This window comes from Castor canadensis, chromosome 10, assembly GCF_047511655.1.
Source record: "Castor canadensis chromosome 10, mCasCan1.hap1v2, whole genome shotgun sequence".
NCBI classification, from domain to species: domain Eukaryota; kingdom Metazoa; phylum Chordata; class Mammalia; order Rodentia; family Castoridae; genus Castor; species Castor canadensis.
The window spans coordinates 63,319,846-63,345,496 of NC_133395.1; the positions used below are offsets into that span (position 1 = coordinate 63,319,846).

The window sequence follows — 25,651 nt, forward strand, 5'->3', positions numbered from 1 at the left end:
ATTATCACTCTTTTTTTTTTTTTTTACTACTGACAGCCTAAGACTTTCCAAAGTAAACATTTGGTTCAAATTATTTATCTGATGTGGATAAAAGGTAGAAAAATTTTTAGTGTTCTCCACATAATAGAAAATGTACAAATTCCTAGTTGTGTTGCCCATCAGTTTTACATATGTTCATAATTTTAATTGGTCAAAATAGTGTTATTATGCCATGTAAACTTTGTTGTGGAGGACACCATTTTCATGTTTTTTTAAATCAATTGAACATGAATAACTTTTAGAAAACTAAAAGCTTTTATTTATTTTGCTAATTTATTATAACCATAACTTTTATCTATTTATTTAAAAACTTTGTGCAAGGAACAAATGCATAAGACTTGTCAGAGCTTGGGGCATGGCTCAGGTGGTAGAATGCCTGCTTTAGCAAGTTTGAGGACCTGAGTTCAAACCTCAGAACTGCCAAAAAAACCCAAAACAACAAAACTTCAAAACTGCTATATGTAAAAAGACATTAGATTAATTTTAACATTTTTATCATTACGAAGCAAACAATAGGACTGGGGATGTGGTTTAAGTGGTAGAGTACCTACCTACCAAGTATAAGGCCATGAGTTTAAACTCCAGTAATGTCATAAAAAGAAAAAAGCAAACAACAGACTGAAGGAAAATATTTGTAGCACATATAAGAAATAGCAAGTAATAGCCATAATATACAAAGAGCTTTTATTAATCAATAAAAAATATTTTAAAGAAAGAAAACTAAAACCAAGAAGAGTAGATAAAATGTAAGAATAAGCAACCCATAAAAGAAGCATGAATGACTAATAAACATATGCAGAATTTTCACTGTCACCCCAACATCATCATAATTCCAACTAAAATGGCCAGATAATGTTTCTGTTCATCAAATTGTTTAAATTCCTGCAATATTCATTGAGATAAGAATAAAGGCAAATGAACCTTCCCATAATGATTGCTGTGAGTCACATATATAACTTCTCACACAGAAATTCCACATTGAGGAGCTAACAAATTCTATGGAAATATGAATGTGACATTTTTCTATTATTTAATTTGATCTCGGTAACATTTCCCCATACTAGGAAATGTTTTTAAGGACAATTATTTTTATTGTCTCTATATTATTTATTTTCATGGTTATGACATGACTTATTCAAGCATTCTGTTTTCAATATTTCAATATTGCTTTTAGGAGACATGCAACCAAATCCAATAAGTGGATATTATTTTGATCTTAATTGAAATACATAGTAAAACACACCTTTTAGATAACCTGAGAATTTTGAGTATGAAATAGATACTTGGTGATAAAAGAAGTCATCTGGCTTTCTTGAATTATGGTCAGATGCCTCTCTTTAAGACTCTGACTTTTATCTTTTCTTGGAAAATGTGATTAGTTGCCCTTATAGCCTGGCCTTTCAATGAGGAGAAGGAAAGGAAGAAGCAATGTTTTAACTGTCCCTTTGCAAGAAAAACTCCAGTGATCTCAATCCCAATTTAGCCTTTTGAGGAATGGCAATATGGTGTGTGTGTGTGTTGGAGGGAGTGTCATTCTTTTATATTCTGTTTATTCAATAAGAAACTATCCTCAAATGAACAAAAAAGAGATTTGTGTTTATCATCCACAAATCAAGTAATAGACAACTGAGGCTTACATGAGAATTAGATCAATGGAATGAGAACTTTTTTCCTCCTTCTCATTTATTTGTAAGAAATAAGGTCATTGTTTGCATTATTAAAAATAGTGCATTTTGGGCTGGGCATGGTGTTTATATCTATAATCCCAGCTACTCAGAAGGTAGAGGTAGGAGGATAGTGGTCCATGGTGGCCCAGGCAAAAGTGTGAGATCCTATCTAAAAACAAACTAAAACAAAAAAAGACTGTGAAAGAAGTTCAAGTAGTAGAGTGCTTGCTTACCAAGCAGGAGGTACTGAGTTCAAACCCCAGTATGGCCAAAAAAAAATAGTTCATGCTCATTATAGGTAACAGCAGTAATATGCATCCCATGACACATCAAAAACATTGATATTTTGATGTCTTTTCTTCTAATCTTTTTTCCATTATTATTTAATTTATAATTTGTTGCCCTGTCATACATACAATTTGATATTCTAGTTTTTTTATTTAAGTATTTCTTCATATTGTCATAAATGCTTGAAAAACATCTTTTTTAATGACTTCATATTATTCAACAAAGTGAAATATATATACACATACTTCAAATATATATCAATATATTTGATATTAATGTGTCATGGTCTATTGTCTTAAAATTATTGGAAAAATAATAAGCTTTCCCATTGAAAATTGTTTTCTTAGGGATACCCCAAAACATTTTCCAACATGTCCTCTAAGCTCTTATTTTGGCTTGGTTCATCTTTTTTTTAAAGTAAGTACCAAGGTTTGAACTCAGGGCCTCATACTTGCTAGGCAGGTGCTCTAGCACTTGAGCCACTCTGCCAAACCCTTTTTTGAGTTGGGTATTTTTGAGATAGGGTCTCATGAACAATTTTTCTGAGCTGGCTTCAAACCACAATCCTCCTGCTCTCTGCCTCCTGAGTAGCTAGGATTAAGATTGTTATTGCTTTGCTTTAATATTAATCATTTGATTTAGTTTATGTATTTCTCCTACTTTGCTAAGTAATTTAAAAATACTATTTAGTTTTTATGTGTGCAATAGGGTTTTTTACATATACAATCTATGAACCTCCTAGCTTGTGATTACTACAACCTGATTTAAAAATTTAGATTCAATAACATAGAAAGCATTTTGCTTGCAGAACTGATTTCTAGACTCTGAATGGTAGGTATACAGATTTTTCCCTCTCTTACAAACCTGAGGAAGAAAGGAAGGTGGCATGTGGGATTGACATGAAGGCATTTATAGTCAAAGCAACCCACACAAGAGAAAACGATGGTGATTCTTGAGGGGCTTGGGACTAAGTGATTAGTATGCCTAGATTGATGGCTCTGGGTGGATAAGTGGCAGAGTACAGTGGCTGAGCCAAGGTATTCCACCTGGTTATCCTGCAAGTGATCACAACTAAGCCATACTACTTTGTCTCTTGTTCTCTATCCAAGGACAACTCAAGCCTTCTCTTATTTCTACCCCCAACTCTATGGTATTACTGTAGTGTCTGTAACATCAGCTGCAATTGGGTATAAGCTACTAAAACACTAGCCCATCTGTACTTCTCCTGGGTTCACCAAGTGGTCACTCATGTATTCTTGATCACCTTTACCGTGAGGGGCAAAGCAGACAAACTGGACAGAAATCAGCAGGATCAGGATATAACTTGAAGATAGAATTGAGAGGATTCATTGATGGATTGGATGGAGAATATTAGGAAAATATGAGCAAGGACATCCTCAAGGCTGGAGCAAGGAGTTGTCATTTATGAGATGGAATAAATAACAGAAGGAAAAGGTTTGAGAGATAGGGAATGAGAATGTGTAAAATACCTCAATCATTTTTATAATACATAATGAAATTATACTACTTTGGGTATATTGGGTTAAATAAAATATTAAAATTAATTCAAAAATCAATCTTAAAATTCATATGGAAGCACAAAAGACCCTTAGTAGTCAAAGCAATCCTGAACAAAAAGAGCAATGCTGGAGGTATCACAATATCTGACTTCAAATTATTCTACAGAGCCATAGTAACAAAAATGGCATGGTATTGGTACAAAAACAGACATGTAGATCTTTGGAATAGAAGACACAGAAATAAGCCCATACAGCTATAGCCACCTGATTTTGGACAAAGGTTACAAAAAACATACATTGTAGAAATGACAACCTTTTGAACCAATGGTGTTGGGAAAATTGAATATTCACATGTAGAAGACTAAAAATAGATCCCTATCTCTCACCCTGTACAAAATTAATTAAAATGGATCAAAGATCTAAATAAACCTGAAACTTTGAAACTATTAAAAGAAAACATAGGGAAAACCCTTGAAGATATAGGCATAGGTAACACCTTCCTGAGGATTCCAATTACTCAAGAAGTAAGAGCAAGAATTGACAAATGGGATTGCATCAAATAAAAATACTTCTGCTCAGCAAATGAAACAATCACCAGAATCAAGAGACAACCTATGGAAAATCTTTGCCAGTTATTCATCAGATAAAGGAAGAATATCCATAATATATGAAGAGTTCAAAAAATTAAACACCTAAGAACAAACAATTCAATTAATAAATGAGAAAATGAATTGAACAGTTCTCAAAAGAAGAAGTACAAATGACCAATACAAGTGTTTGACATCCTTAGCCATAAAGGAAATGCAAATCAAAACTACATTGAGACTCCATCTCACCCCAGTCAGAATGGTTATCATCAAGAAAATAAGTAACAACAAATGCTGGTGAGGATTCGAGTAGTGGTGGTGATGGTGGTGGAAAGGAACACTTATATACTATTCGTGGGAATGTGAATTAGTGTAGCCACTGTGGAAATCAGTATAGAAGATCCTTAAAAAAAACAGAAATAGAACTACCATATGATCCTGCTATACTACTGTTGGACATATATCCAAAGGAATGGAAATCAGCCTATGATAGAGATACTTATATACCGATATTTATAGCAGCACTATTCACAATAGTCAGACTATTGACAATCAGCCTAGGTGTCCATCAGCCCATGAATGGATAAAGAAAATATGGTATGTATCATAAATAGAATTTTATTCAGTCATAAAGAAGAATGAAATTATGTTATTTTCCAGGAAAATGGATGGAACTGGAGATCATCATGTTAAATGAAATAAGCCAGACTGAGAAGGACAAATATTTCATGTTATCCCTCATATTGCAAACTAGATTTAAAAGATATGAATGATGAGGTATAAAATGGGAATTGTTTGGGGGTGGGAACAGGTGGGAGAGTTAGGGAGGAAAAGAGAAGGCAAAGAGGGGGTGAATGTGATTGAAGTACTTTATATACATGTATGAAAATAGAATAATGAAATTTGTTAAAATTGTTTTAAAAGGGTGGAGGTGTGATAAGAGTAATAGAGGAGATAAATTTGATCTAAGTACGCTATATGCATATATGAAAATATCACAATGAAACCTCTGTACAATTAATATATGCGAATAAAAATAAAATTAATTCACTAGTTTCATTTTTTTTTTATTTTTAAAATTTTTTTGGTGGTGCTGGGGTTTGAACCCAGGGCCTCATGCTTGCTAGGCAGGCACTGTACTACTTGAGCCACTCCACCACCTTCTACTAGTTGCTTTGAAATGTGGTTGATAGAAAAGTTAAAATGACAGATGCTGCTCACATTACATTTCTTCTGGACAGCCAGCATAAATAATGATCTCAAGTAGTTTTACTGGAAAGGTGGTCGCTGATGGTGAAGTGGGTTAAGGGAGAAATTGCAGCATGCTTGAGGAATAATAGAGTAGAGAGAAAAGTTAATGATACTGCAGATGGGACAAGTGTCACATGATGTCCTTGAATAGGCAGAAGTGTTTGGGTACTAGTGCACAAGTGGAGGGCTGGTCTTGAGGCAAGGACTATTCACACAGAGTGACAGGAGAGGAGCTGAAAGTGTGGTCTATGATCAGAGAGTTGGGTACTTACGGAAGTGGGAGTGCATGGACATTCCTCTTCTGCAATCATTGTGACACAAGTTGCCAGTCTTCAGCTGAGAAAGAGGATAGGGGAGAAGGCTCTTTGCTGAGTTTGAGAAAAGCTGTATCGGTTGCTTGGAAGATGAGGCGTGGATACAACATGGTACTTTACATTAGCTGGACCTGTTTGGTACCGAAGGCAAAAATGAAATCAGCCATTGGAGAGCTCTTCTTGCTCAGCCAACTTTTCTCTTTTTTGGACCTCAATTTCTTTTTATCAGAGATGATAATAAAAGACTCACCTTCTCTCCTCCATATGTTCAGTGTTCAACATAGCTTCTCCTGCCACAGGCAGTTAGCTTGATTTCTTTAAAACTCAAAGATACAAAATTGTTTGCGTTCAGACCCCTAAAGCTTCCAACCTATCCATTTGTGTTTCTTGCTTTCCTCCTATCTTACTTCCTCCAAGAAAGAAGCAAAGGGAACATTCGGTCCATCTATACTACTCTGGAGGAGGCCCTTTGACTGGGGAAGCAGCTCCCTCCTGCAGTTTGGTTACCTTTGACTTGTGGTAGCCGTGTCCTCTTCTTCAAAGAGAGCCCATAGCCAGCCTCTGAGGCAACTGGGATGACAGGATCATTTAGGTCCACTTTCTGCTACTTTAAATATTTGTTTTTATTCTAAAAAGGCTAAACTGGGTGTTATTTTCAGGTATCCCACAGGATCATAGGACATTTTTATGCCCTGAGTCTATTGTGTGGTTTTGAAAACTTTCTTCATATCTTTAGTTGCAACCCTCAAAGGCCAAAAATAATGCTTGAGTAAAATCTTTACACGATCCATGTTTTCCCTGGAGGAGACTCTGGGTAGCATCCAGACTGTTGGCTAGCCAGCCAATCTGTGCCAACAATGACTTCTCCATTTGTGACTGTACGTGATTACGTTCTGGTGGAAGGACAGTAAAAGGAGGCTGAGGGGACCAACCTAAGATAGATTCAGTTTAACGCTTGGCTAGGATCAAAATTTTAAAACGCCCTATATGCTGAGTTCTTTTATCTTCCCTTGCTGTCTTGGAGCAATGATCACATAAAAAATACTCTAAATTTATTTCCTGTGAAATAGTTACAGCTCACCTTTGAGCTGATGAGCATCTGTACCTGAAGAGCATAAAAATGGAAGGGTTTACAAAAGGCTGTGAGTTGCCACAATCAGGCAGAGGAGGAGAAAGCACTTAGTGACTATTTTACAGCTCCTTCACCTTCAGCCTGCTGCTGCCCTAAAGACCCACTTCCTTGTCCCTCCTTGCTCCCTGCTTGTGGCTTGCTGGCTTTTTGTCATCTCTTTTCCTTTTTAATCTTAAAGTTCACATTTCTAGTTCATCCTACCTGCTTTCTCCAGTAGTTCACTTGCTAGCTATTTAAACATTTTAAAGATTTCTCTGAGCTCATCATAATTATCTTCTCTGGTGACCTTTCTGGAGACCTTCCATGTCAGGAGATCGAGTTCGAACTGGAAAGACTGGAACTTGAGGGGGGTTGAGTTGGGTTATTCCTGCTGCTAAAAAGCCAGGATTCATGAAAGCAAAAACAAACAAAATAAGAAAAGCAAAGCTAAACAGAAGATAGCTTCCGGCCTTGGAAGCTTCAGTCTCTTCTTCTGACTGTGTACATCTTTTTTGTTTCTGAGATTTGTTTGGTTTTTGGAAGGCATACCTCAACTTTCAACCCCCACAATTCTCATTGAATTAAGGCACAGTGAAGCCATCATAGCAAGAGATGGCCCCTCAGCTACAGAGAATATTTTCTTTTTGGCTTTTAGGGCATCTGAATTTTGATTTTCCAAGTAAACGCTTATTTTCACAATGGAGGGGACAATAGAACAAAACATGTTTCTAGATAACTGTTGGGGTTTTTAAAAAATATATATGATTGAGTGTTAAGGTTAGCTATATGCTCTTGTAAATGAATGAATTTTTCTCATTACATATAATGTTAATTAATAAAATTAGTGAGAGGATGATAAAATACTGTGACTGGGGAGGCTCATGAGACATTGGAGGCAGGAATGGTTTTCCTCTATGTAAAGGATTTAGATTTTAAATGCAATCAGGCTTAATGCTCCTTATCAACCAGCATTCTGTGACATGGTACCAACTTACGAAAAATTACAGAAAGTTTCTGTTGGTCAGGAGGAGAGAAAAAGATACAGAAGGAAAGTGGAGCCATAACTGCTCTATTGTGAAGACTAATTAAGTTTATGAGGGAAAAAACAGCTGTATGTGTGTGGCAGAGACTCTTACATGAAGGCTCTCACTTTCTGCTGGAGCATGTGGATGATTTGTGATAAAGTCACATCAGAGAAGAGAGAGCATTGTGTTGGGACAATAAGAAGAGTTTTCTTTGTACTTTTTTGCAGGAGGCCTGGCTTTTCTAGGGCCTGAAACAAAAGTCTGGGAATCAGGAGAAAAATGGAAATATGACCATAAGAAAGCTAGTCCCCGCTGGTTAGTGACTATATGGCTGAACTTGTCATCACGTAGTACCCGCAAGGGACCAGAGAAAGTGAAAGGGACGCTCCCAGTGCTGATGCAAAAGGCCAGAGAGCCCTCCCAGCCATGGGTCTGCATACTGGGCCTGGCCAGTGGACCTGGCCAGCTTCTGTTGGCTTTTAACAGGCACCACATGGCCCTTGGCTGCTCTGGTAGCTGCCGCTGCTAAATTGCTTATGTTTCTGTGACATGGGCTCAAGTTTACCACAGCTACATTGTCATTTGTGCATTCATCTCTTTTGTGCTACATTGTAAGTTAAGTCACAGGCTAGCACCTCAGATGGTAAAAGGATGGTTCCCAGAGATACATATTTTGGGTCTAACTTTGGTGGGATTCTTCTCTTAGCCTTCTGACATGCATGTGGATTGGTGATACCAACTCTAACTTTTAAAAATTATTTGCATTGTGATAAAAGCACATAGTATAAAATTTAGCATCTTAGTTATTTCTAACTATACAGTTCACGAGTGTTATGTTCACTTTGTCATGCAACTGATCTGTAGGACTTTTTTCGTCTTGCAAAACTGAAATCCGATGTTCATTCTCCCCTCTTCTGCCCCCAGCAACCACCATTCTACTTTTGTTTTTATGAATTTTGCAATTCTAGGTACCTCATATAAGTGGAATCAGACAGTATTTGTCTTTTTATGACTGGCTTATTTCACTCAGCAAAATGCCCTCAAGGTTGATTCATGTTGTAATATATTTCAGAATTTCCTTTGTAAGGCTCAGTAATATTTCACACCATGTGTGTGCCACAGTTTATTGAGGGACACTTGGGTTGTTTCTGCCTCACTTCTGTATTTTTAGTATTTGACATGGTTTGAGTGGGGATGCTGTTCTATTAATATCTCTGTAGCTATTCATTCTAGGCCCTATGTCTTGTTAAATGAGGCACCTTTTCCCCCAAGAAAGCATTTTACTGATGTTAAGGTATCAGACATAAAATATGGCAAAAAATGATGGCTGTGTGTTCTTTCACTGTCTTATAGGAGCATTTTTTAATAGGCCCATCCAAAGGTGATCTGATGCTCTAGGAGTGTACACCTTATTTGACATACTATTGGCTAAAGCTCAGACTATATGAAATGACATGGTAATTTGTGGGTTTCTGTTCATTGTGATATGAGAGATTTTAGCCTAGTAGAAAAAGAAGACTTTTATTGCCCTGTGTGACATTAGCCAGTGTTCTATCCAATCTAGTCATCTTATTCCAGCATTTGTTCTCCAGTACCCATATATACATATACATATACATCTATCCGTATGGATTGCATTCCTCAAATGCTCCTTGTTCCAGTTTTATCTCTTTGCTCATTCCCTCATTTATGAATTAAATAAGTCTTTGCCACATGCTCATGTTTATATGTGAGCCATATTTATACCTTTAAAGAAATTGCACTTTGAATTTCCTTCCTGCAGAGCAGCCAGCATCTGTGCTACATTTCTTCATTTCAGAGATGGTCGTGTTGCCAACCATGGAGGGGTTTGCTGTATGCTAGAATAAAGTAGAATGTGGCCATTGAGGTTTGGATATGGTGTCCCACCAATGGTCCATGTGCTGGGAATTTGGTTCCCAGGGTAGTGGTACGGAGAGGAATGGAATCTTTAAGTGGTGGGGCCTAGCAGGAAGTATTGGGGTTTTGTACTCTAAGGGCATTAAGATAGTTCTTGTGGGACTCTTAGGTAGTTCTCATAAGAACAGGGTTGTAAAAAGAGCAAACCTGTCCCTGCTTTCTGGTTAGAGATGCGATTACTTGCTCTTACACATGTTCTCACAGTCACCATCTATCACTGGGTCATAGCCACAGGCAGCCCTCATCAGAACCTGTGCTATACCTTTTGGACTTTGAACCTCCAGAACAGTGGGCCAAATAAACCTCCTTTTCTTCATAAGTTAGTATGTCTCATGTATTTTATTTTTAGTGATGAAAAGCTAATACAGTGCCTTTCTGCAAGATATTACAGAATGACTTTTTTTCTTACTTTTATTTTTCTGGTGGTACTGGGGTTTGAACTCAGGGGCTCATACTTGCTATGTAGATGCTCTACCATGTGAACCACTCCACCAGCCCTTCACATATTAATGGGGACATGTAATGTTTTGATACATGTGTACATTGCATAAGAATGACTTTTTTTTTTTAAATGAAGACTGGCCAGCAACAACAAAAGGTTTAGCTTCTAAACATGTCCAAGTATTTTATTAATTTTTTCACAGTTTTTGTTATCACATATTAATTGTACAATGTGGGAGGTTTCATTTTGATAGTTTCAAGTATTTTAATGTAATACAAGAGCAAAGGAAACCTACGTGTTGATGCCTGGGTTGAGAACTACTAGTCCTGGGCATCACAGCTCCACCATGCAAACATCAGTCCCAGAGGCTAAAGAGAACTCAAGGTGAGTTCCTGAAAAAGTCATAGCAAGAGGACTGGCAAGGCTCACACAGATCTGCAGTTTCAACAGATTATATAAGAAAAGTAAGTAACAGGCTGAGTTTCCATAAACTCTAGATTCTCGTACCCACCTGTAGCCAAGCCCTCTTTATGTGGAGGTATGCCTGTTTCTTGCAAAGGGCTTACTGTTATGGTTCTTCTCTGCACTGGAAAAGTGTAGGTGACTGTGGAAAGCAAGTCAGAGAAACAGCCCCTGCTCTGCCTTTTTCTTTCCACCTAGGTTCATATGTTTGAATGTGTGTGCACCACACAGACACATAGCCTGGCATCATTTTAACTGTGCCAGAGATCAGTTTATTTTCTATTTGGGGAAGAGCAATTGGCTCATTTAAAATGTTTATCCCTAAAGATTAGAGACTTATTCTCAAAGATGGAGGTCATATTTTGGTTGCCTTTTTCATACTCAAAGAGGGAACAGCATGAATCAATCAATGCCTTACTGAATTCTGCAAAATTTGCTGCTTCTTTGCTCCAAGTGAGAGAGAATACTAAGATAAATGATTGTTTCTAAACTGAAATTAAAGGAAGATGAGAAAAGCAAATGGTGCATTTCAGTGAGTTAATACGAGGCCAGCATGAACTCTGTGGAAAGCCACCCCTACAACTTAATCACCGTCACTTTGTAAACTCTACCTTGATAAAAAGAAAAAATTTAAACTATGGCCTCCCTTAGTTTTCTCCATCTACGTGTGGGAGCTCTCTTCTGTGAGATCATCTGTTTGAATTTGACTCAATGATTCAATCAGCCCATGTTCCATTATAATTTGGCAGCCCTTTGGCTAAATCCAAAAGGTTGGTGGTCTCACACTGGTTAAACAGACCTGTCCCTGGTATTGTTACTTTAGCTTGAGTTAACAGAAAACTGGAAGAAAAAATTTTTCTGCAGAAATGAGTAAGGCTCCCTTTGTTTCTAGGAAAGCTTTCTTAATTCTGGTCATCTAATTTTATGAACCTTTGCTTCACATGCAATACTTGTATTTAGGGTCATTCCAATCTTTCAAACAAAATTAGTATCCAGCTTTCTTTTGGGTGGTTGAATTTTCACATCAATGCTGTAATATTTCAGAAATAACCACAAGTAATTCTGTAATTCATCCAGACATTTTATTTTAAAACTTAGGAAACCATGGCGAGTATTAGTAAATGTTTATTGAGTATCAGCTGGGTATGAGCCCCGTCCCTGGCACATTAACAAGTCTGCCTTGAGCGATCTGGATTTCCAAGGTGTTCCATCACCTGGTTTAGGAGTCAGCTATTTCCTCCAAAGAGGTATTCATTGTTTGCTAAGTTTTAAAAATTATTTTAAGTTCCCAGTTTTTAAAGACATTATCTGTCCAACAAAAATGTCTAGTAGTTTTCTTTTATTAAGAGCTTCCTAGCAGCTAGAAACCATACTTGCCAAGTGTTCACAGACATTGCCAAATTTTAATTCCCACATCCATCTACTGAGTTGGGGAGTCCTTTTATAATCCCCACTTTCAAGATGAGAACACTGAGGCTTAGTGAGAACGTGTCATTTGCTCCAGGTTACACAGCAAGTGTGGAATTCAATTTGAGACAGAGTGTGTCTGATTCCACAGACTCTGGTACACTATATCCAGTTTGTTGTTTGGTGGCTTTTGTTAATTCTGTCTGGGTGCCATGATCACTCTGAAGTTATGTGTCACTTAGTTCCGCATTTAAAACCTTAGGGAACCAAGTCTGCATCAGCAAATGTTTACTAAATGTTGGCTGGCTCCACACTTAACATTTTACACGTCTATTTGGTATGGCCTAGATTTCTCAATTACTTTGTTAACTGATTATTTTGGTCAGACATGTTTCTGAAGGGGGCTATAATAATGGAAATCATTTGAAATTCCCAATTATACAAGCTAATTTGTTTAAAGATGAGAACAGCTGGCAGTATTAATTCCCTAAGTGTTGAAAAATTATGGAAAAGAGAAACCCCAAACCAGCTTGTTAACAAATGGCTTAGCGGATGAATCAGTAGGATTGTGCCTTGCTATGGTTCTTTCTAGATGTTTTCTGTGTGTCTCCATAATTGGGTGTAGTGTGATGAGTTGTTCTGCTGAGAAATCAGAGTTGAAAGAATAAACAGGGTTGATAGAATAAACAGAGTAAACCCCAAGGGTGGGGGAAGGTTCGAGAGTCGGGCTCCCTTGCAGCCTTGACTCACATGCCTGGCCGTTTGGGAATGTGCCCAAAATTTTCTTTGTGAACTGCTGTGAACGTCTTGTTGCAGCCAGTTTTGTCTGATTTCTTGTTGGCTAGTGCAGGGTCCTGGGCAGGCACAAGCACATCGAGGCCACCTTTGGGAGAGCCTTGCAAACTGGACACCAGTCAGTGAACAAACACAAATGTGCTAAAGAAAGAGAGTTACATGACACATGCACGTGCAAACACACGTGTGCACACAGAAGGAGAGAGAGAGAGAGGATTACCTAATGGAAAAGAAATGAATTTTTTGATGTTGATTATTATGGTTTATACCTCAAAATTAAATGACACATTTTACCCAAAAGATTTCCACTTTCTATGTGTTCAGAGCTCTCCTCTGAGATTTAAATGCATGCACCATCCATGAGAAATGAATAATCGGTGCTGTTAAATGAATAAGCTGAGTTGGGGTTAGGCCAGAAAGGGATATTGAACAGGAAGCTGATGAAAGAGTTGTGCAAAGAAAAATGAAGGAGGAAGTTTGCATGCCAATGGTGGAATGTCTTGCAGTGAAAATAACAAAGGAGGAGCAATTCTATAGCATAGCCATTTGTCAGTAGTGTGTCTGGGCACACCGGGAAGATTTCATTCTAAGAAGAGCTGTTATCTGGTGGGGGTGGGGGGGGGAATGGTGGTGTCTTAAGCACTAAAGTCCTTGTTGTTGCAATCCTGTGCTTTGAACATTTTCCAGATGGATCAAGAAAGCTATAGAAACTTCTTATAGTTTGTAGCAAAACAGCTGCATTTTGGACACAGTGGTGATGTCACAGAGTTGGGTACCAGGGAGAATGCAGATCTGCCGATTAGTGACAGGAATGTGTACATCTTCAAGGCTGCCTTGGAGATCTCAGGATGGACCTACCCAGGGACACCTATCCCTAACCAAGGGCCACCATGTGTGCACTTATAATGTGAGTGCAGACCGCTCTCTTGCCCCTAAGGACAGCTGCAGTTTGAGTTAATAGTACCTAACTCAGTCCCTCACTGAGGCTTTCCTGGAAATGCAATTATGGACTCTGTGTGGAGTCAGCCCAGGAGTTCCCCTCCTATCTGAGAACACAAATATGACTCCTTTGGAGTTTGTTTATTTTTAGCATGCTGAATGAAGCCTCAGTCCTCAATGTCTCTAGTTCTGCTCTCCCCAGTCCTGATGCTGGGTGGTACCCAGGACTTCACACATGCGGGGCAAATGCTCTACTACTGAGCTGCACCCAAGACCTTCTAGTTTTCATCTTCCTGAATCGTCTATCTACACTGTTGCTTTTCAGGTGAAACACCATAGAAATACCAACCACATTTAAGGTTCTTACCAATCGAATTTTCCCTTGTGAAATATAGGAGAGAATTCTGATCTCCATCTACCAGTAAACAGAGATACAGCTAAGAAACTGAAACTCAAAGTCAAGTTTTTGGGGAAGGGGTGGAATAGCTGACTCAATCTTTTCTGCTTTTTTAGATGTGCACATTAAAAGAAGAAATCTGAATAAGTGTAAGACTTGAAGGTGACATCTGTCCTCTTGTCACTGTACCCAGAAAATGGTAGACAAGGCACTTAACCACAGTCTCCTAACTGAAGGACAGCTGGCTTTGTACACAATCTGTGGAAACAGGCGCTGTTTGTTGCATCCTTTGAAGGTGGCCTCATAGTCTCATAAATTTCCCCCTATATTCCTCTTCCTTGTTACATGCTTGGAATGTCTGTGGTGCTCAGCTTCCCCTATGCCCTTTCCTTCTGCCTTTGTGATGGTCTTAGAGAGGCTTTCTGCTACATGATGTCACATTATGAAAGGGACACCAGGACCCTGTACAATGGCCAGTGCTAGTTATATTTACTTTTTGAAGTGGTAGTAGCTGAGGAGAAAGGTTCAAGTTGTATGAATTATGACGTGATATGTTCAGCTATTAGCTTTCCACTGGGCAGAGCTTCAAAGTTCACTACCAGTGGTTTTTCTTTGGGGGAGTACACACCACCATCCCCAAATAGGAATATGAGGGTGCTTCCCATCTTACATCACTTACAGAGCCCTGCCAGCACAACAAGCAACAAAAACGCTCACAATTTACAGTTCGCCCTCTTTGATGTAAGGTGGAATGGGGGATAGGAGGCTTGCCAAGGCCTCTGAGTAGAGTGTGGTTGGGTCGCCACCAAAAGCGAACTCTTCTTTTCTTGAGACAAGAGCAAACTGCACTAGCAAATTAAAAAATATAAGCAAGCCTTTTCCTCAGATAAATTGAGTTGGATTTAGGTCAAGGTGGGGGAGGGGAAGAGCAAAGAATTCAGACAGCCTGAGCCAAGGATTTGCTGAACACATTAAAAAAAAATGCTGACGGGCATTAAATTAAGTAACAACTGAAGATGACATGGGGTAAACACTGCCGCTAATGTTTGACTAAAACTAACGGAGAGCTCTAAGTGACTCCAGTTAATTTACAGATCACGCCAAGAACAGCCACAGGGGACCAGGGCTGCTGAAGCTTAGGGAGACATTTTATAGCCAGAAGTCACATTTTTAAATTTAGAAAAAGAAAACTAAAGCTGCAGGAACTGCTTTAGGGAGGAAGGGAAAAAGGGGGTGAGAGAGAGAGAGAAGAGACAGAGAATAAGAGGGGAGTCTGTGTGGATGCTGGATTTAGGGGAGAAAACCAACTAAGAAAAAAAAAACTTTTTGGATTTTTTTAAAATTCATTTATTCATATGTGCATGCATTGTTTGGGCCATTTCTCCTGGATTTTTAAATAACTCTTAAATAACTCTTCTAGGAGAAGAGAATATGCTAGTATCAAAGCTTACCTCCTGTGGGGTAGGAGCCTTAAATTTTAGATTGAGCCAAAGGCTCCATCCACCCCAAGTAAATTCTCCCAGGTTATCAAATAAAATTGATTTAACTTTGCAACATTTAGCTTTAGGTTAAAATTTAAATGTACAGTCCCTACAGTAAACCATTTGGTAATGATAGCACCTCTTGAACCTGACTTTGTTTAGTACAGTTTTAAATGGTGTGTGTAGTGTATTTAGTAACAGCAGTTACTATTCTTAGATGAGATTTTCCTCATGCACTTTAATTTCTTAAGGTGGGATGATCATAATTGCTGAACAATTCAATGAAATGAAATGGCCTAATTCAGGATTTTTCCCTGCATTTTTCCAATGATATTTAAAATCTTCCCCCACCCCCTACCTCTCCTCCATCTTCTCCATTTAATCTTGGCATTTCCTGGGCTTGAATGGCTCCTCCCTCCTGCCCTCCCTCCCTTCCTTCCTTTTTCCCTTCCACTTTCATTTGTTTTTTTCTTTAGAAGTACTAGGATAGAACTCAGGCCTCACTCTTGAACCTACCACTTGAACCACATTCCTAGTCCTTTTTGAGAGAGGGTCTTATGCTAACTTTGCCAGAGCTAGCCCCAGTCTGAGATCCTCCTACCTCTTCTTCCTGTGTAGTTGGGATTACAGGCACGAACCACCATGCCAGGTCCCCAAGGTTTCTCTTAATAAGGCATAACACATTTGCAAATTCACTCTGTTTACTTTAGCATGTCATTATGAAGGAGAGATAGCTGTCTAGCATGGCTAGGATGGGGACCTGGTTGCTCAGTGACCCTCCTGGTTCACTTCCATTCTCATGGAAGCCCACTGTCTTCACAGAGGCTTCTTTCTTCTCTGGTTTCTGTCTTCTCTCAGGCAAAGACACAGATCTTTGCAGATGGAGGCCAACTCTCAGTGTAATCCTAGAGGCTCAAAGGATCCAGACGATATTTCTGTGTTTGCCCCAATGAAACTTTAAAAATGCTAAACACCACCAGAATCTCTGCTCTTTTCCTTTATTACCCTGGATTATCAGATTGGAGACTTGCAATGGTTTGTTCTAGTGCTATTAAATTTGTGCTGACTTTACTGACATTGGCCCTTTGCCTTTGGCAGCTAATTGTACTCTCAGGTATTCTCTAGGGACCTCCCCAGCATGTCAGGATCCAAACACCCTGTCTGCAGAAGCGCCGAAGCTTTCACTTTGCTGGAGAAGCCAGAAGGGAAAAATAATGGGGCAAGTGCATCCTTTCTGAGTTTGGTTGGCTTGACTCACTTTACGACTTGAATCACCAGATCCTACACTTGATGGCTGACCTGATTAAGGTCACTGGCTTTGTGGGGCTATTTAAAAATTTTGACAATCACATGGCATTTTCAGTTCTTGCAGCTTAGGAGTTTGCTCAGATATTCTGATGAGCAGCCCTCGAAGATAGATAGCCTCCAAATAGGAAGGTAACAAAGCTTCCAGGTTGTAGCAAAACTGTAAGAAAAAGGCTCATCAGAGGAACCAGAATTAGCACTCATCAGTTTGGACCCCCTTTTCCTCAATACCAGATGTTGAAAACAGTGACTTGGACTCCCATGTCCAAGAGGTTATGTTATAGAAAGCTGAAAAGTCTAAAGGGGATTGAGTTTTCATGCATGGAAATGTTTTGTAATATGAGCCACCCACTGTAATTCAAAAACAATTGTTGATATGAATCAACAGTTGTAGAGATTTTCACAGTGAATGACCAAACAGCAGATTGCAAAGATGTGGCACTTTCTGTCCTTGTGTTCAACAAAAAATATGGCTTTAGGTAACATTTATCTGGCTCATCAGATTTTCTAAATTTAACATGAAAAATGGCATTTATGTAATTTCTCAAAACTCTAAATCATGAAGTTGGGTAATGGTATTCAGGCAGAGGTACTCAACCAACTTCTCCCAGGTGGAAGGAAGGAGTGAAAGGAAGAAAAGAGAAACAACTGAAGAAACAATGCCAAAAAGGTCCATAAAACCAAGCTCTTTCAGAAAGCCCTTTTTCTGAGCTGTTTTTAAGCTGGAGGTCACTGGCAAGAAACTAGCTGACCCATATGAGCAGTTTACTGTCCTTTCAATAAAGCCCCAGGAGCCAGTACATCAGGGTCAGACCAGCAGCTTACCCTACAGCTGGTAAGAAAGTGGGTGCGGTACCACACATTTTGCTGCAGCAATGACCCTACTTGTAGGACTGGGGCCCCAATTCTGGGGTATGTGCACGGGGGCTGGAGAAACAGGCTTTGCTCCTGAGACAAGGATCTCCGTCTTAGTACCGATCCCTGAGAGTTAGGAAGACTTTGCAGGGAAATGCGTGGTATCTCGTCTGCCTTCTGGAGGTCAGGTTGGAAGCCACTTGCCTGAGTATTGTGTGCAGCTGGGATTGTTTTGGTGCAGGTGAGGACCTGGACCAAGGAGGGAGAGCAGTGTGTGTGTGTGTGTGTGTGTGTGTGTGTGTGTACCATAGCAAAAGCTGTGACTGAATTGTATGGCAGTTGGGAGATTTGGAGCTTGCCACTGTCACCAGGGACCTGAAGTGCAGATGTTTGTCATTATTTATTATTCTTTGGTGATTACTGCATGCACTTCTTTTTTTAAAATCAACAAAGTAGATTTTAAAAGTTTCCAGGTTGGCAATGGCAGCCAATCACTTGCCTGCCGATTGCTTTCTTCTATCCCAAAAGCAGTGGAGTGCCAGCTTCTATTTCCTGACTTTCTAATTCTGTGGAAAACATTTCAGATCCACTTTCCTCATGGTGCCCACTAAAATTCCACCTTCCCTGCTGCTCTGCTCAGGAAGAACTGGCCCACATTCACCAATGCGGTCCCTCCTCTCCTCTGCCATCAGACCATGTTCCACCCTGGCTCGCACATTTTTAAATAACTGTGCAGAACCTGTGCTTATAAAAACAAATGGACTTGATGAGGTCCCAGTGGCCTACGGGGACACCCTTAAGTTCTCTGTCCCTGCTGAGCTGGGCTTTTTCTTGGATCTTCTCCCAGTCAGGCATCTGTACCCCTTTATGGGTGTGGCTATTTTAGTCATTGCCAAGGGTTTTCTGATGGTTCTGGACATGAAATGTGCACAGAGCCACCCTCTAGTTCAGAACAAACAAGGTATTCGGAATCAGCTCAAATGTCAATGCAGTCACCTATTGTATCTGTGTCCATATACCTAAGTCCTTTTACCATCTGTACCTTAGTTTTCCTGCCTATAAAATAGTGTGGCAGCAGTAGGTGTCTGGATAGGGCTCTCAACAGAAATAAATATGATAGCAAATATGAACTATTTAGCATAGGGGCCCCGCACATGGACGAATGCTAGTTTAGTCATAGTTTTGCTAGTGTTATTAACTATTTTTTTCCCAAGAAGTAACTATCTTAACACACATGTTTATATGAGGAGGTCTGATGGCTTGGAAGAAAAAGTGAGGGGAGCCCTGGTGAAACAAAAGTCTCTTCTAACTCTGTTATGGCCATGCCAACCCTCGACAGCTGCTTACCTCTCCTGACTCCTCCACATAGGCCTGTCCTGAGCTGGTACCTGGGAGAGGATGGTGAGGTATCCCCTCCCACTCATGGGAGGGGGCTTGTGTATTCACTGCATGTGTGAACTAGGACACCGCCAGGTGAGTCCTTTGCATGTGGGATGTGGTCAGGGAATAGCAGGAGCTGCCCAAGAGCCATCTTAGGAATCCTGTGGCACAATGGACCAGTGCCTTCCCTTGCCTTCTCCTAGTGAGGCAAATTTGAAGCCCAGATTCAAAGATATATTTGAAGGAAGCTGTGATACAAATGTTCAACTCTGCCTTCTAAGGCTGCAGTTCCTTTCCAGGGTCCTGCAACTGATTCATATGCTTCTGCACTGCTGCTGGTATACCCTGTCAGTTAGCAACTGTACAGAGCAGAGGTGAACTGGGGACAGAGGTGGTAAAATTCCATTAAAATCAGCAGTTCTTAAACCAAGAACTGTTATGGCACTAGCTTTGGGTGAACTGGACCAAGGCAAGTGGTAGGAGTCTTTCCCAATAAAAGGCCAAGTGGCAGACAGAAGTTTCTCCTTTTCAGCTGGTTCTGTACATCATTCTAAGCAAATTGCCAAGTGTATAAATGATTAACCAGAGCATATTAAGAGAGGCAGGAAAAACCCTAATGAAATAAATACAGCTACTTGTTGTGTGAACTACAATATAGATATTTTGTGCTTGAGGTAAAGTAGGCCTGAGAGGTCAACTCCAGACTTGGATGGGTCATGTATTTTTGTGTGCCCATGGGTTTGAATTTGAGTCTATCCAGTGTCCCCTCCTCCCACTTTTTTGTATCTCTTTTTTTCTCCAGAGTAAAAATTAACATAAGCTACAAAGGTTCTCTCAGGACTGGTTATTAACCAAAAATATTGAGAAGCCTTGACAAATATGAAATGCTATATATAGGCTCAATGGTAAATCAGAGTGTTATCTACATCAAGTGAAATTCAAAGGTTTCCTCAAATGCTGCAGTCTGTTAGTTTCCAATCATTCCAGCGCATACACAAGTACCATGGTATATCTTTTTAATGTGGCAGTCCTCAGGGGTGGATTGAGTTAGGCAATTTATCCCCTTTTATGCCTTGTATTCACACACAACACTCCAACAGGGTAACATAAAACCACAGACAGGTTCCCTTATAGTGGTGTTCAAGTGAAGTAGGAAAACAGCCAGGGCCCAGTATACAGAATAGAAGAAAAATCAGAGAAGAAAATGCATCTTTGAAGAAACAGTAAACATGAGAAAACTTACTAACTGGCCCGGCCGTTCTGCTTTAAGGAGGGTTTCTTTGGCAACTTCTCATTTTCTGATACTGGTGCAAACCTAGGTCCTCCCCAAGGTGTTGATGTTGCATTTTTGAGCCAGACCTCCCAATCCTTGCCAGCAAACCACAAGCTCTTGCCAGTCAGCAATCAGATGACAGAGAGCAAGAAAGGTTCAAAGATGATTGTTTCTCAGAACTCACTGCTCATCTACATGCCAGTATGTTACACTGTAGGTGTGTGAGCACAGAAAACCTATTGAGACCACACACACGCACACACAGACATCCAAGGTAGACTAGAGGGCTGAGCTAGAAAGGAGATAGTGAGAGACAGGACCATGCCAGGAGGAGCCCCTCCTGCTGGCTCAGCTTCCCAGCAGGCTAGTCTGGACATGTCTGCCCCACTGAGGCTGGCCAAGGAGAAGGGGCTGGACTTCTGGTTTGCTGACATGCAAAGTGATTGCTGATTGTCAGCAAAGAAAAGGTGGCATTTGAAGGCGTCACAGAGGATTGTGTGCTAGTTGCCAATGACTCCAGTTGGAAGCTTAAAAAAATAAAAATGTTATGCACGATATCAAGGGACTCCCCAGCTGCCAGGGGTGGAGGGGTGGAGGGGCGGAGGGGCAGAGGGCAAGAGCAAGGAGGCTGACATTGAAGGGACAGAGAAAACTCTGCTAGCAAATGTTTTGCTTGTGGTGGTTACCTGATTGTGTACATTTGTCAAAACTCATACAACTCTGAACCTAAAGGATGAATTTCACAGTATGCCAAATTATATCTCAATAAACCCTATTTTAAAAAACAAATACTGTAGTTTATAGGCCACTTAAAACCAAAGAGCATTTCAAGTCCTGACTGCCTCTTTAAAAATATTTAGGACTTAATTTTTTATTAAGTTAAAAAAAGTTCTTCATGGTAAATCTTCACTCTTTGAGATCCTCAGGAAGGAACAGAATCTATGTTTTTCAAAGTTGTTTGTATTTTTTTATTTGGACATTTTGTTCAATTATTTAAATTTTTTTAAAAAATCAGGCTTACAAAAAAAAAGAAGCCTTAATACCAAAAATTGAACTGGTGTTGAGGTTCAAAATCCTGAATGTGGGGAAAAGTTAGAATTTCTTAAGGATAATCTGTATAGAGAAACCTAAGAAATCAGCCGTTGGAACTAATATATCACTCTTATGCCTGGATATAAAATACAAAAATATCTACAACCAAGTAATAATTGTAAAGAGAGAAAATGAGTCTTGTATGATAGGAAGGAAAGAAGCAAAGCAAAGAAAACAAGACCAAGATCAATAATCATCGCGGCATGGTGTGGTGGCTCACTCTTGTAATCCTGGCTACGCAGGAGGATCGAGGTTCAAAGTCAGCCCTGGCAAATAGTTATCTTGAAAAAAACCCTTGCAATAAAAGGCTAGCAGAATGACTCAAGGTGTAGGCCCTGAGTTCAAACCCCAGTACTACAAAAAAAATGAAAAAAAACAAAAACAAAACAAAAAACAAAAACCCACAGCACCAAAACCTGGACATCAGTGTTTAATAATGTACAGGTCTTCTCTGAATTTATTTATAAAACCTTAGCTAATAATACAAAAGCAGAGTTGAGTAAATCAGACATTTTCCTTATCAGTGGTAATACAACTTTTTCTCAAATTAATGGTTAGGTCCGATATTGTTCTAATCAAAATTCCAGTTGGGATATTTTTAATGAAAATGTGACTGTAGAGTTAATCTAGAAGAATATCTAGATAAAAATAACCAAACAAGATTTATGAAGTGATAAAGATATTTTATAAAAATCTGTAACAAAATTTTAAAAGCATGACTAGACAGAGTGAGGAGACTAGAGTCCTCAAACTCACTCAAATACACCTGAGAACTTAGTATCTGATAGTCATTTCAGATCAGTGGAGAAAACTAATGATTATTCCAATAAATAGAGTTGGTTCAATTAGTTCATATTTTTGAGAGTAGGTGGAACCCAAATCATAACCCCTCAAAAATTCTGTTTCTGTTCATTTGTTTGTTGTCTTTTTAGAGGTACTAGGGTTTGAATTCAGAGCCTCACACTTGCTAGGCAGGTGCTTTACCACTTGAACTATACCCCCCAGCCCCTTTTGTTCTAATTTTTCGGGTAGGGTTTGGCATTTTCCCAGGGATAGCCTGAGACTGCAATCCTCCTACTGCTATTTTAGCTGAGATCACAGGCTTTACCATCCCATCTGACTTGTTTTTTGGGATAGAATTTTGCTACTTTTTTTGAGGGGGTAGCTTTTTTGGAGGGTCTGGCCTTGAATTATGATCCTTTTATCTCTATCTCCCTTATAGCCAGATGGGATTATATGAGTGTACCGCCACACCTGGCCTCCCAAACAAATTCTGGATGTATTAAATAAAATTTAAAACATGAGAATGCAAAGAAGGAGAGAAAATTATTCATCAATTCTAGTATGTGGAAGTACTTTTTAAGCAAAAAAGCAGAAGAAGACAGATTTTTTTACATAACAATAAAAACCTTGTTTATGTCAAAACTCATGATAAAAAAAGCATAAAACAAAGAATACCTAGGGAAAGAAAGACAAAATGTAACACAACAGAGTTATCATGGTTAATATATAAAGAAAATATATATTAAAAGCCTATATGGAAAAATTATTAATATTTACAAAATTACAATTTGTATAAATGCAAAGATTATACAATAAATCATGAAAACTTTCAAGATATCTAAAAATAACTGAAGAAAGACCAACTTGTATCAAATTGACAAGTAAATTATTTGTCAGTTAGAAAAATCCAATGATTAAATATTTGGATCAAAGTTCAGGCAGATGGAACATACCATACCATGCTGTGGAAGTCTAACAGTTGTTCACATTTCCTGGTTAAAAATAAATTTAATTTAAATAAAAAGAGAAAATATGGCAATATGTATCCAAAGACTTATAGCTGTGGCTAACATTTAATCTAATAATTCCTTCTCAAGGAATCTATCCTTAGGAAATATTTTTATAATACATAAGAATTTCAATACAAGCAAAGACATTTATTGAAGTACTACTTATAACTAAAAAGATTCCAAAACTAGCTTCAATTGATTATGGTACATCTGCAGTTGCAGAGTACAGAAAATTATATTCCCAAGAACACTTAAAACATTGTGAAAAATGTTTAAAAAATGCAAAATAAAACAAAATAGAATGCAAAGCTGCATCAGAATCATGGGTAAGTTTGGCTCTTTATATGGAAACATGTAGCACAGAAAAAAGATTGGAAAGGCTTGCACAAATGGATACCAATAGTGTTTGTCAGGATGGTGATGTAGTGTTTTTTGATTACTTTTATTTGGTATTTTTCCAGTTTTCTATAAAAAAAAGTCTATTAATTTTGTAATCAGAAGCATAAATATTATTTTGTAATTTTCTTTGCTATCAAGGGCTCCCCCTGCTGCTTATATAAACAGTTATGAAGGGTTGGCCTCCTATTTCATAGTTCTGATTTTCTTCACCTTTTAAAAGCCTCCATTTTGATCTAGGTGACACTTTCCACTTCTCATTCACCTTAAAAGCAAGCCATTCTAATTTGAATATTTGGAATAATATATCAAGTTCTAGACTTTTGTTTTTAATTGATATATAATTCACATACACAGTATTTGTTTGAAAGGCTTTTTAGTATATTCTCTGATTACAGGACATTTATCATCATTCAAAAGAAAGGGAACTTACACCTGTTTCTAAACACTCCTCATTATTCCACCCCATTCATGATAACCAGTAATCTACTTTCAGTGGTCATGGATTTGCCTGTTGTTAGAGATTTCATATAAATAGAATTATTCTGTACATAGCCTTTTGTATCTCACTTCCTTCACTGTCTTTAAGGTGATGAAGGTTCATCCATGTTGTGGCGAGTATCTTCTTTCAATTAGTGGATAATATTCCATTATTTAAATATAATACATTTTGTGTATTTCTTCCTCAGTTAATGGACATTTGTATTGTCCCTACTTTTTAGCTATTAATGCTGTGATGAATATAAATTTTTATCATGTGTTTATAATTCTCTTGGGTATCTACTTAGTAAAATAGCTAAATCATTGTTACTCTATACTTAGCTTTTTGGGAAACTGCCCAACTGTTTTCTGAAGTGACTATATCATCTTTATTCCTACCAGCATTGGATGAGGGATCCAATTTCTATTACCTTCATCAATATATTTATTGCTTTTTAAACTATATTCATTCTAGTAGATATGAAGGGGTATCTCATTATACTTTGGTTTTTCTAATGATTCAGGATGAGCTCTTCTCATTTGCTTATTGGCTAGTTGTATATCTTTTTTGGAGAAATGTCTGCCTGTTTCTTTTCTTTCTTTTTTTATCATACCAAAGTTTACTGATTACATCAAATGAAAATTTCTGTGATGAAAAAGGCAAGCTGCATTCATAAAAGATGGCATTCACATTCATTTTAGAAAGCAACAATGCTTTCTAAAAAATTGCTTAAGTGAAAAATGTACTATTGCAGTTCCATTTTGCACTGCCTGTTTCTTAAGCAGAGCATTTGTCTTTATTGCTGTGTTCTAATATATTTTCTGTGTTCTGGAAACTGGATTCTTATCAACAAGATTTATAGATATTTTTTCCCATTCTGTAGGTTGGCTTTGCACTGTCTTGAAAGTATCCTTTGAAGCATAAATGCTTTTTTAAAAATTTTTATGAGGTCCAGTTTATTTTTTTGTTTTGCTTTTGTTATTTGGGCTTTTTGTTATCATAACTAAGAATAGTTGCTTACATCCAAGGTCATGAATTTTATAGCTATGATCTCTTCTAAGAGTTTTATAATTTTAGTTTTTTTTTATCTGACTTTATTTTATTTTTTTTTTACTATAATTTTTCCTTTATATAATTCTAAGTTTTTTTTCCTTTTTCTTTTATTATTCATATAATAAAATGAACCATACAAGGCTTGGTTCATTTCTCCCCCGAACCCACCCCCTCCCTTGCCACCCACTCCACCCCCTCTCTCTCCCCCCCCCCCCCGCCTCAATACCCAGCAGAAACTATTTTGCCCTTATTTCTAATTTTGTTGTAGAGAGAGTATAAGCAATAACAGGAAGGGACAAGGGTTTTTCCTGGTTGAGATAAGGATAGCTATACAGGGCACTGACTCATATTGATTTCCTG

General features: G+C 38.4%; 1 long non-coding RNA gene across 2 annotated transcripts in view; it reads right to left on the reverse strand.

The window, feature by feature from the left end:
- Positions 1-20,740, reverse strand: part of LOC141411466 (uncharacterized) — a 58,740-nt gene extending 38,000 nt beyond the window's left edge. Inside the window, exons 1-2 of one of the 2 annotated variants that reach the window (XR_012436238.1) lie at positions 20,447-20,740; positions 5,625-5,797 (exon numbers count right to left, since the gene is read on the reverse strand). This is a non-coding gene — a long non-coding RNA (uncharacterized lncRNA). The remainder of the gene's footprint in view (positions 1-5,624; positions 5,798-20,446) is intronic. The other variant, XR_012436237.1, reaches the window with a different exon arrangement.
- Between the last annotated feature and the right edge of the window lie 4,911 nt (positions 20,741-25,651).